Here is a 13,152-nt window from a genome sequence, read left to right as displayed (position 1 = left end):
CACCCCTGGAGCCTCGGGGAGAAAAACTGACAACGTGTTGATTGAAAACAGACCAAGCTGATGTGCGCCTCACTATCGCAGGTTCACAGCGACATCTAGTGTTCTCTGTGTGCACCTGCGGCCTACGTGGAAAAGAGGCCTGTGGTCTGTTGAAAAGAGTACGTATTTGAGGTCTAAAATGAGCCGACGTTTTCTCATGTCCCTTGCTGTAGGAGTCTGTATTTTGCTTTGTGAAACATGTCAGTTCTGCGAGGAATTCTGCACATCCCCAGTGGTAGGAGTGGCGGTGCCACTGGTTAAAGACTAGATTTCCTAGTGTAACCAGTTATATATTTCCACTGACTGCACTGAGTAGATTTTCTGAAGTGGTCCTTATTTCCTCTGATTTTATTCTTTTCACTTATTAAGTATAATGAAATGTATTTAACAATGATATCATTAGAAGACTTTTACACAAACGAATTCTCCAATCTGAGACTTTGTTAGAGCACGTGTTAAGAAATTGTAATGACTACACTTTTATGTTAGGTTAGACCTTCGCTTCCGTAGTGACTCCTGGATCAGTCAGTCTGCTTAAAAATGCAAAGTAGGCATGTCTTTCTAGATAGGATGCTTGAATAATTTTGTTCCCGCATAGCCTCCCCTCGCTCCATTTAATCCCTGGCTAATTTATTTGTCTGAAGGCTCCATGGGGCACAGTATGTCCAGTGTTAGTACAATGCCTGGGACATAGCTGATACTCAAAAACTATTTCTTATTGTAGTTGGATGACTTCAGCTCCTGACCAGGCAGTGGGGAGCCACAGAAGAGATCTTCTAAGCTCCTGGCAAGTGCTGCTATAGGATTCTAGACTCGGAAGAAAAGTGATCAGACACGAAGAACCTTGCCATGGAGCGCCCCCACCCCTCCCCGCAACTCAGCTTCTTGTCAGTGGCTGAGAGGCGGTGGTTACACCGCAGTGCAGGGCGGTGTTTGCAGAGCTCTGTAAAGCGCCTACACATGGCAGTGGGCTGGCTCTCCTGGGAGGGCTCCACATGGCCGTGTTTTACAGGCTCCTTCCATAGGCCCACTGAATATTTCCTTTTGGAGAAGAAACCATGAGTGTCTGTGATCCAGTCTTGCTGGGAAGAAAACACTATCACACTATCTCCAAGCTAAGGTTTACCCAAATTACACTGGATTTCCTTGGATGCAAAAATCAGAGGCACACAAATTTATTGCAAAAATCAGAGATTTACAGATTTATTGGGAGGCCCCATGTGGAAATAAGGAGCCTTGACCCTGTTGCTTGATCTCTCTAGAACCCAGAAGAGACAGGAAACCTGACAATTTGAAGTGTGCTATAGTAGAAGTGGGACATACTGGTGTCAACCCAGCAGCATTTGAATAGCCTTCTTAAATTAGGAAAATTGGCCATGTTAGGGCATTACCCCACCAGTGGGGAGAGCAGAACTCAGTCTCCCAGACTAACTCTGCAGCTGGGACACCACCAGCCTGTGGCCTAGGCTCTGTCAATTAGGTGAAGCAACATGAAACTTCACTATGGCGGAGTGCATATGCAAGGAAGCAACTGCTGTGTGGGTGTATCTTGGTGATGGGAGCTGAACACACAGGGGACACGGAGCTCCTGGAGGCAGGAGGGACAGAGAGGCTCCCAGTAGCATGCGCCAAAGGCAGTGGAATCAGGCCGAGAACCAGACCAGTGGACACTTGGGTATTCTTCATGGCTTCAGAGCCTCTAACCCAGGGGTCCCCAAACTTTTTACACAGGGGGCCAGTTCACTGTCCCTCAGACCGTTGGAGGGCCGGACTATAAAAAAACTATGAACAAATCCCTATGCACACTACACATATCTTATTTTAAAGTAGAAAAACAAAATGGGAACAAATACAATATTTAAAATAAAGAACAAGTAAATTTAAATAAACAAACTGACCAGTATTTCAATGGGAACTATGCTCCTCTCACTGACCACCAATGAAAGAGGTGCCCCTTCCGGAAGTGCGGCGGGGCCGGATAAATGGCCTCGGGGCCCGAATGCGGCCCGTGGGCTGTAGTTTGGGGACCTCTGCGAGTCTAGCCCAATCTCCGACTCTGCCAGACATTCTGAGTTGTGAATATCCTTAATACATTTTCTTTTTGTTTAAATAAATTAGAATGGGTTCTGTTGTTTGTAAATGAGAGCCCTGATTGATAAGCCCCCCATGACAGTACAGGTAGGCCTCGTGGAGATTGGGATCAGAAAGTCGTTTGGCATTTACAGCAGCGATTGGAGTTAATGTCAGGAGTTCAAGGATCTTTACCCCAGAGAGGTTATACTCAACTGTTTTGTTTGGGGCCGAGAAGGATATCTGTTGTGTTCAACATCCCTCCAGTTAGAATCGTGTTCTCCTGTTCCGCCCTGCCTCCCGGGGGGCTGACATCATGCTCTAGATCCAGAGCTGAGCCCAGACCCCAGGCGAGGCCGGTCAGATCGCTGCTTCTCCCTGGTTCCGGGATTGGTTCAGGGATGGTGCATGTCCCAAGGGGACCAAACGAGCTGTTGTACCCCCGGGACTTGGGCTGTACACCCAAGGAATTACCCTTGTTTTTGCTGAGGCTGCTAAGCTCGAAGGACGTAAGCATGAAACATGAAGCCAATGTTTGGCCACCACATCAAGTATGGGAAGAGCCTGCCAAACAAAACATAAAGGCAACCGGTGGAAAGCAGAGTAAAAGACAGAAGTACTGATTCCTGATATTATGCGTTTGGGTCCAATCGTGACTGAAGCTATCCTTAGATTTTTCAGTTAGGTGAACCATTCAGTTCTTTCCTAAGTTAATTTAAGTTTCTGTCACTTGAACCGAAGGGTCCTGATTAATATAATGGTGCATGTTCAAATACTAGAATTTTTGGCAACTGTTTAAAGGGATTAAATTACATCCCTACTTGTCATGCCATTCACTTGGCCACCCCGCAGGCTCGTGTCTTCCTTTGTGGGTAACTGTTATGGCCCCAACTGTGCTCTCTTCTGTCCTCACCAGTCCAAGTGTTCACACCTCCTGACAAACACATGGCTCCAGCCCACAGGCTTGCCATGCTCTCCCTCTCTCTCCCTCCGGGGTGCCTTTGGGGCTCTCCCACTTTACTTGAAGCATGCCCTCAACATTCCAGCCCACAGGCTTGCCATGCTCTCCCTCTCTCTCCCTCTGGTGTGCCTTTGGGGCTCTCCCACTTTACTTGAAGCATGCCCTCAACATTCCAGCCCACAGGCTTGCCATGCTCTCCCTCTCTCTCCCTCCGGGGTGCCTTTGGGGCTCTCCCACTTTACTTGAAGCATGCCCTCAACATTCCAGCCCACAGGCTTGCCATGCTCTCCCTCTCTCTCCCTCCGGGGTGCCTTTGGGGCTCTCCCACTTTACTTGAAGCATGCCCTCAACATTCCAGCCCACAGGCTTGTCATCCTCTCCCTCTCTCTCCCTCTCTCTCCCTCTGGTGTGCCTTTGGGGCTCTCCCACTTTACTTGAAGCGCTCCTCTCAACATTCTTTCTGAGGACAGTTGTAATATGTATCTTCAGTTGCAACAAAAGGTACACTCTCCATACTGAACACAGGCGGTACCCACCTGTGAGAGTATGCTGCCGCCTGGGTGCAGACGCTTCTGGGTTCAGAATCACTGGTGTTGGGCCCGGGCTCAGTGTGACTCAGTAACTGTAATCTTCACTTAATCTTCTGGTATACCTTCACGGTTCTCGTCCTGCTGCCACTGGCTTGTTTTCTGTTTATTTCCAAAATCAATTCCCTAAGAGAGAAAGATACCACTCGATTGATCTAATTGCTAATTCTAACTTTCTTTTGGACAGGGCTAATTGAGCTGGGCCATATCAGACAATACTGGCCAGTCCCTGAGTGGAAGGCCCTGAGCACAGCATCCAGTCCCTGAGAGGAAGGCCCTGAGCACAGCATCCAGTCCCTGAGAGGAAGGCCCTGAGCACAGCATCCAGTCCCTGAGTGGAAGGCCCTGAGCACAGCATCCAGTCCCTGAGAGGAAGGCCCTGAGCACAGCATCCAGTCCCTGAGAGGAAGGCCCTGAGCACAGCATCCAGTCCCTGAGTGGAAGGCCCTGAGCACAGCATTCAGGGACATGTGGCCAAGGGAGGGGATGGATCATGCGGTGAAACATGGCAAAATCTGGATGAGGAGCAGGTTGGGGACATTTCCCTTTTAAGAGTTATAACTGGGGCCTGACCAGGTGGTGGCGCAGTGGATAGAGCATTGGACTAAGATGCGGAGGACCCAGGTTCGAGACCCCGAGGTTGCCAGCTTGAACGCAGGCTCATTTGGCTTGAGCAAAAAAAAATAAAATAAAGCTCACCAGCTTGGACCCAAGGTCGCTGGCTCGAGCAAGGGGTTACTCGGTCTGCTCAAGGCCTGCAGTCAAGGCACATATGAGAAAGCAATCAATAAACAACTAAGGTGTCGCAACAAAAAACTGATGATTGATGCTTCTCATTTCTCTCTATTCCTGTCTGTCTGTCCCTATCTATCCCTCTCTCTGACTCTCTGTCTTGTAAAAAAATAAAATAAAATAAATTTTAAAAAAAAGAGTTATAACTGGGGCAGTTTTCTTAGCCAGGAATGATGGGTATAATAGCTTCCACGATTGCTATGTTTGGTACCCTCTCCTGTCTTGTAAATGATAAAATAAAATCATGATGATGAAAGGGATGGGACATTAATAATAATTGTGAAGGATCGGCCTCACTTCTGCTTCCTGTGTCGTTTTCTGGCTATGAAAGTTCTCCACTTTGATTCCCCGAGAAGCTTCGTGCTCTTCGAGGGACTGAGAGGACAGAGCAGTCGCTGACACCGAGCGCTTGGCTGCAACCGCCACCGTGGGTCGAACGGCCGCCAGAGAGCTGAGCACCCTCACTGCTTTCCCCAGCTGGACGAGGCCTGCTTCCCTAGGACTCCCTGTGACTGGGAGGGGCTGTGAACCTCCACATGCTGGCATCCAGCGTGTTTCCAGGTACTCTGCACTGTTGCATTGGCCCCGTAAGGCCAACTCCAGAACCCAAGCTCCAAGCCGAAGTGCTTTTAAAATAACAGGAGGTCCTCCCTGGCGTCGGTCTTAGACCAGCCACACGCACGGACTGTTGGAAGCTCTGCCACTCGCTCACGGCATGATTTTTGTTTAGTGGATTGAAAGACACCAGACTGCCTCCATTCTTAAGAAAATAACCATCCACCAGGGTTGGGAGAGGGAGGAAGTCTAGTGAGGAGAGTGAGCTGGACCAGAAGTCTCCATATCAAGTTAGAGTTTCCCGTGGCCTGGCGCTGTCCGAGGTCGAGCGGAGTGTTAATGAGGAAGCGACCCCTCCACCTGGACCGCCTTCTGCCGACACCTAGAACACCATCACTAAAGTCTAATCCCTTTTGTATTTGAAGACTCCTGGAATCCTAAAACTATAACTTCTCAAACCAAAGTTGTAAGGTCTTTGTTTGAGGTTTATTTATTTAACCCAACCAATTCTGATGATTCTTGATTTTCACCATGAAATACAGTAGTGTCTCAAGACTTGATGGTTTCTAGTTTCCATGGACAACACTAAGGTAAGCTGTTCCCACTCTGGAAAACATGTGTTTTAGTGGTTAAGGCTGTGACCTTTGATATTAGATTCACCTGTGGTTAAATATTAGCTCTTTGTGACCTTGAATAAGTTATCTAACACCTTTGTGCTTCTGTTTCCTGCCATGTAACACGGGGATGACGTACGTCTTCCCAAGCTAAGTGTATGTATAGAATGGGGTTGTGCTCAGAGTAAGTAGTAAATAGTCACTGTTCCTTCTAGCCAGGTAGGATTTCTCGGGGAGCCACAGGACCTTTTCCTAGAGACCTGCTGGGACCACCTGCACTCTAGAGCCCTTCCAGACAAGGGTGATAGAAACCACCACAGCCAGGCACTGTGGGATTCTCCTCTCAGCTGCTCCTCCTGCCTCTCTCCAAGGGCCTCAGGCTAGACAGCACTGGTCCCAGAGAGGACAGTCAAGACAAGAGCTGAGGTGGAGTGTTCAGGTCTGGATTCAGGCCATTCACAGGTGGAAAGTGTGTGAGGCACCCACGGGTTTTAGTCTGGGGCTTTTTAAGGGCCTATTGGTGTCTGAAGTCTCCAGGCACAGGACTTTGAGTGCGGGGGATGGGCATGGGCAGTGCCCACCTCTGCCGTTCACCTTGGCGTCTGAAGTCTCCAGGCACAGGACTTTGAGTGCAGGGGATGGGCAGTGCCCACCTCTGCCGTTCACCTTGGTGTCTGAAGTCTCCAGGCACAGGACTTTGAGTGCGGGGGGTGGGCACGGGCAGTGCCCACCTCTGCCATTCACCTTGGCGTCTGAAGTCTCCAGGCACAGGACTTTGAGTGCGGGGGGTGGGCACGGGCAGTGCCCACCTCTGCCGTTCACCTTGGCGTCTGAAGTCTCCAGGCACAGGACTTTGAGTGCGGGGGGTGGGCACGGGCAGTGCCCACCTCTGCCGTTCACCTTGGCGTCTGAAGTCTCCAGGCACAGGACTTTGAGTGCGGGGGATGGGCAGTGCCCACCTCTGCCGTTCACCTTGGCGTCTGAAGTCTCCAGGCACAGGACTTTGAGTGCGGGGGATGGGCAGTGCCCACCTCTGCCGTTCACCTTGGTGTCTGAAGTCTCCAGGCACAGGACTTTGAGTGCGGGGGATGGGCATGGGCAGTGCCCACCTCTGCCGTTCACCTTGGCGTCTGAAGTCTCCAGGCACAGGACTTTGAGTGCGGGGGATGGGCACGGGCAGTGCCCACCTCTGCCGTTCACCTTGGCGTCTGAAGTCTCCAGGCACAGGACTTTGAGTGCGGGGGATGGGCAGTGCCCACCTCTGCCGTTCACCTTGGCGTCTGAAGTCTCCAGGCACAGGACTTTGAGTGCGGGGGATGGGCAGTGCCCACCTCTGCCGTTCACCTTGGCGTCTGAAGTCTCCAGGCACAGGACTTTGAGTGCGGGGGATGGGCAGTGCCCACCTCTGCCGTTCACCTTGGCGTCTGAAGTCTCCAGGCACAGGACTTTGAGTGCGGGGGATGGGCAGTGCCCACCTCTGCCGTTCACCTTGGTGTCTGAAGTCTCCAGGCACAGGACTTTGAGTGCGGGGGATGGGCATGGGCAGTGCCCACCTCTGCCGTTCACCTTGGCGTCTGAAGTCTCCAGGCACAGGACTTTGAGTGCAGGGGATGGGCATGGGCAGTGCCCACCTCTGCCGTTCACCTTGGCGTCTGAGGTCTCCAGGCACAGGACTTTGAGTGCAGGGGATGGGCATGGGCAGTGCCCACCTCTGCCGTTCACCTTGGCGTCTGAAGTCTCCAGGCACAGGACTTTGAGTGCGGGGGATGGGCACGGGCAGTGGGTGTCTGAATATCCCCTGCCTTTGAGATCGTGGCTCACCAGGGACAGGCCCTCAGATTCAGGCTCCGAGAAGCCTAGTCTGGGCTGAGCTCTGGTTAAATCGCTGGTCTAAGGAGCTGGCAAGTCCATTCAGAACCGCATCTGGGAGACGGTGGCCGTCAGGCCCAGAGCCCACAGACTCACTGTCATCAGAAGGGCCCGTGTGCACACGCTCTTTACTTCACAGGGGCTTTTGCACACCTGTGCCAGTCTCCTGGCACTTGTGTGGGTTGGGCTGAATTTAAAGATGAGAAAACTATGGAGTTTTAAATCTGCAAATAGCTTTGAGGTCATCTGCCTCAACCTCTTTGTCTGAAAAGGAGAGACCTGACGGCCACCGTCTCCCAGATGCGGTTCTGAATGGACTTGCCAGCTCCTTAGACCAGCGATTTAACCAGAGCTCAGCCCAGATTAGGCTTCTCGGAGCTTGAATTTGAGGGCCTGTCCCTGGTGAGCCGGTCTGAAAAGGAGAGCCCAGAGGTGACAGGGTGATCAAGCTAGTTAGGAGCAGCCCTGGACCCAGCAAGGGGACCCTGTCCTTCTTCCAAACCATGAAGTCCCCGAGGCAGGAAGCCCAGTGCCTGCTTGGGAAGAAGCTGCCCCAAAAGCTCACGGAAAGCAGATTCCTCAACAGTGCTGGGGGGGGGGGGGTGGGTGGGTGGGGGGTAAAACCACTTGAGAAACCGCTGAAGCTTTCAGCAGTCTTGGAGCCTCTCTGAGTCCTCCCAAGTCCCCAGCAGGAAACATTAGAGCTCAGGCAAGGATTCTTCAACCTCAAGGATGAGTCAGCCAGGCTCAGTGAGCTTTCCTTGGCCTGAACTGCTTTCCCAGAACCCCCTAGAGAAGAGGACTTAGGGTAGAACTTGAATGATATGCCTCTGGTTTCTCAGCACTGGGCTGGTATGTGCCACTTAAGGTTAGGAACTGTCCCTTCCTCTGTGAAAGACCCCAGAGTCCGTAGCACAGTGGTGGGGGAGACTGAAACTTTATGGGGGAGATGGGTTGTATTTACACTTTCACTTCCCCCAGAGAGGCGGCACCATGGGAGGCTGGCGTGCCTGTGGTCTGTCTGGGTGGTGAGGCGCTGACTTGGGTGCCTTTCAGGTGACATGCCTATACAAGTGCATTTCCCCAGAAACACATCTGCTCAGGCGTACTAAAAACAGCATCTTTGCTGACTTATTTAGCATCCATTACATTCACATTCAAATGAAAGTGCAGGGTAGGAGAGGGGAGGGGTTACAACAACACCCACGGTGGGGGGGGGGGGGGGAGGCAAGAAGATCAGTGGACCAGAAGTCTGTCTCACATAAAGAAATGAAAACCGCACAGGACAGAACACTACAGCCAAACACTCTCACTCTGAGAGCGAGAAGGGAAAGTCTGGTGTGTTAGAAGACAAAATTCAATGGAGTAATCTGAAGAGCTAATTGGCAATATTAAATCACCCATGAATCAAGAGCAACTAGAAGGGTGCTCCAGGGTTAGATAAAGTGGACGGCTTTCATAGGATAAGGGTGGGCAAGGGAGCTATAAACAGAAAAAAAAGGATTATTTTGGGGCGAGGACACCTTAACAGGAAGGGCTATTGTGCAGATTGCTTCTTCTCTCTGTGGGGGATGGAGACAGTCCATGTGACAGAACCCCTTATTAGGGTTGACCAGTACGTTTCAGTCTGCTTTATTAAGATTCCGGTTCTGGGAGAGGCTGAGAGCACAGTCAGATCAGTTATTGAGTCTAGGTTTGGTATCACAGACTGTGCTATGCATGATGCCAATTTGAGCGTGTGCTTTTCTCTTTAACACGTGTCTCTCAATCTTGCCTTCTCGGCCCACAGCAAGTTGAGCTGGGGAGGCCACTGCAGGTCTGTCCAGTGATGGGTTCTAGACCATAAGGGGACCCAGCTCTTTGTGTGAGTTCGCGGTTGTGGCAGAGACTCGGTGCACATGCAACAGACCTTCCAGAATCTCGAATGACCGGGGGGGGGGGGGGCTTGCTCACGAGGGGAGACGTCAGCGGCTGTCCAGGGGGCCGTGCCAGAGGCAGCCCTGAGTGCAGGGGAGCAGGCAGCTTCTCCTGTGTTGGCAGGGCAAAGGGCAGGGGCAACGGACTGAGCCTGGGGAGCTCTCTGCATTGTTTGGAAGCTGAGCTAGCTGGGACCAAGCCCCTGTCCTAGCTGGAGGGTCTGCACCCAAGTTCAGTCCCTGCAGACCAGAGGCTTCTGCTCCACCCCATCAGTGCCCAGGGAGCACTGAGACACCCCAGACAATGCCTGTATACCTCCTCTGCCAGGGGCCAAGTGGTCCATGGGGACTTATGGGGACAGGGTCTCCTCTGCAGTGCAGACTCCGCCCGTAGGCCTGGTTTACCCTGCCCCCAGGAGAGAAGTCAGGATGGAGGACCAGTGCCTGCATGTGCTCTCCTCTGACCTGTGAGTCCCCACCCCCCACCCCACCTCAAGCCTATTCCCTAACCACTGCTATGTGATGTGCAACTGACTAAACCCAAGTCACCAGAGGAGAAACGCATGGGGCAGAACACCTGGACTTGTATTTAGTTATCCCCTGCAGTTGCCTCTGGCTATCCCACTTAGAACCATAAAATGCAACCTTTAATGCCACTGTTAAAGTGTGACCTTTAATGCTCTGATCCAGCCCAAAGGCTCAAACCAGAAGAAGGGCCAGGATCTCTAAGGAGCTGCAGGTGGAGAACTCTTCTAAGTGGTCACTACACGAGGAGAAGGATGGTGGCTGCTTCTGTCAATGCTCTGAGGACAGTCCTCATTTCTCCCTTTTAATGGCCCCTGCCCGTGACCATCACTGCCTGCTCTACCACTCACCAGGTCCCCAGAAATGAATAACTCTGCTGGGTTGCTGGGATGCAGTTCTGCATCTTTCTGAAGCTTTTCTCACTGAGTAATGTAGATGGCCCTCTCGTCCTGCCAAGGTGAGCTCTTCCAAGCGATAGCATAGAGCTTGCATCCCTGGGAAAGTCAGCCTATGTGCTCTCTGACGAAGGGGAGGAGGAGAGTGGTCTGCCTGAAACCTACCATGCCCCAGCGGGCAGGATGTGTACGTGTGGGCCGGCGGGGTGGCTGGGAGTACAGCCACCAGAGCTCTTTCACTGAGTCTCTTTAGTTACACAGTTGGGTTGTGCTCCCTGACCTCACAGGGCCTTGAACCTGAAACCCCACCGTCTGCAATTCAGTCATTCATTCATCCAACACACAGGTGCCGAGCTTTTCTCATACACCAGACACTCCGTCTCAAAGGTGCCATGTGAACTACAGCCTTAGGAGGGCGTGGAGCGTGGCAATGCCTTCTTCACTCCTGGTACCCTGAGTGACAGAGCATCATGATGGGGACATTGAAACAGTGGTCCTTTCAGGGACGATCATCAAAGAGACCCACAGGGACACAGAAATGGAGAGAGAGATGTCCGACTCAGAGGGCCTTAGGAGGACTGACATGGACCCCCTCTGTGTCCCAGTGTTCATCAGAGCACTGGCACTCCTCCTTGTGACCATGACTCACTATGAGAAAGATGCCTGAAGTCACAGCCCAGCACACGCATGGGCCTGTAAGTATATACATGAGTATATACACAGCCTACACAATTTTCTAAGATATTGCTAACCTTTACTGTGTGTGAGAACTCTGATGTATTTTTATCCTATCCTATTTTATCCAAAATGAGGTTATGAATTTTGCAATCCCTTAATGGATGGCAAATGCTACTTTGAAAAAAAAAAACACCAAAGTAGGGAAAGAAAGAAAGTGACACTACGTGTGGCAGGAAGACCAAATCTCATTTAAAGTGCATTCAGTGAACCTGCTACTAGAGACTTTTAAAAATTAAATCAGTCTGCTTTTAATTTGCACCTATGAACCCCAACTTCTGCTTTTGCATTTGCTTATAGCCAAGTTTGGTCTATTAGCCAATCTAGCCCTCTGTCTCGTTTCGTAGGCCTGTGAGCTAAGAATGACTTTAAATGAGGTGGAAAAGCAAAGTAAGAATAATTTTACAACACATATGAAAATTATATGAAATTCAAATTTCAATGTCTGCTATTTCAGTTGCCTCAGAGCCACACTCATTCACTTGCATGTTGTCTGTGGCTGCTTTGAGGCTAAAATGGCAGACTTGAGCACGGCCCGTGAAGTCTAAAATAATTACTCTGTGGCCTTTTACACAAAGAGTTTGTCAACTTCTGGCTTAAAACGTGATGTTTCTTATGCTAGGGATGGGATGACCCAAATGGAAGCAGCTCTGTGGGTGTGGGGCCTTCGCAGGACCAGCTGGAGGAGGACATTGGCTGCACTGAGCCTTCCCTCTCAGAGCTTCTGTCTGGCCATCAGGAGTGTCCCACTGATGTGGTGACTCATCTTAGCCTCCTGACTGGCTGAGTGAGGAGCTGTCTGACAGCTGCCCAGGGACCCCTGGCAGCTCTCAGGTACTATACGGCACTACACTAAAAGGGCAGCTTTTGAAACATTAGCCAGCAGTAGACTGTGACTTCTCTTCTTGACCTTTTTCTTCCCATCTGTCTTGCCAGATACACTTTTCTCTGGTATTTTTGTATTTTTCATTGGGCTTATGTAGTCTCTGGGTCAGAACTTCCCAAAAAGGTTGTGGCAAAGTCAATTTTTTGAAATAATAATAAATGCATTTTAGCCTGACCAGGCACTGGTGCGATGGATAGAGTGTCAACCTGGGATGCGGAGTTTCCAAGTTCCAAACCCCGAGGCCACCAGCTTGAGCGCAGGCTCATCAGCTTGGGCGCAGGTTGCTGGCTTGAAAGTGGGATCATCGACATGATTCCATGGTCACTTGTTTGAACCCAAAGGCCATTAGTTTGAAGCCCAATGTCTCTGGCTTAAGCCCAAGGTTGCTGAGTTCAGCAAGGGGTCACTGGCTCAGCTGGAGCCCCCCAATCAATGTATGTATGAAAAACAATCAATGAACAACTGAAGTGATGCCAACTATGAGTAGATGCTTTTCATCTCTCTCTCTTTTTGTCTCTCTCTCTCTGTGTCTCTAAAAAAATATCTTTTCTCCCCTGGCTTTTTCTTAAACCCCTCCTCTCCTCAAACTCTCTGCTGCTCCCAACAGCCAGGCTGTCTATGCTCTTGTCTCAAGAGTTGGGGTGGGCCCTGGCCGGTTGGCTCAGTGGTAGAGCGTCGGCCTGGCGTGCAGAAGTCCCCGGTTCGATTCCGGCCAGGGCACACAGGAGAAGTGCCCATCTGTTTCTCTACCCCTCCCCCTCTCCTTCCTCTCTGTCTCTTTCTTCCCCTCCCGCAGCGAGGCTCCATTGGAGCAAAGATGGCCTGGGTGCTGGGGATGGCTCCTTGGCCTCTGCCCCAGGCGCTACAGTGGCTCTGGTCGCGGCAGAGCGACGCCCGGAGGGGCAGAGCATCGCCCCCTGGTGAGCAGAGCATCGCCCCCTGGTGGGCGTGCCGGGTGGATCCCGGTTGGGCGCATGCGGGAGTCTGTCTGGCTGTCTCTCCCCGTTTCCGGCTTCAGAAAAAATACAAAAAATAAAAAATAAAAAAAGAGTTGGGGTGGGAGGATTTGGAACATATTAACTTTAACTTCAGGGACAGGGAGGCCTTGAGAACTCTCAACAAAAATTGTTTCAGGAGCATGTTACAGAGTAAGGTCCCCAACTCTGTTCTCTGGGCTGAAAGGGTGGGGAAGTTGAGGGGATACTGTG

Source organism: Saccopteryx leptura, chromosome 12, assembly GCF_036850995.1.
Source record: "Saccopteryx leptura isolate mSacLep1 chromosome 12, mSacLep1_pri_phased_curated, whole genome shotgun sequence".
Classification (NCBI taxonomy): Eukaryota; Metazoa; Chordata; class Mammalia; order Chiroptera; family Emballonuridae; genus Saccopteryx; species Saccopteryx leptura.
The sequence above is the reverse complement of the archived record's forward strand: the minus strand, read 5'-3'. Positions refer to the sequence as shown.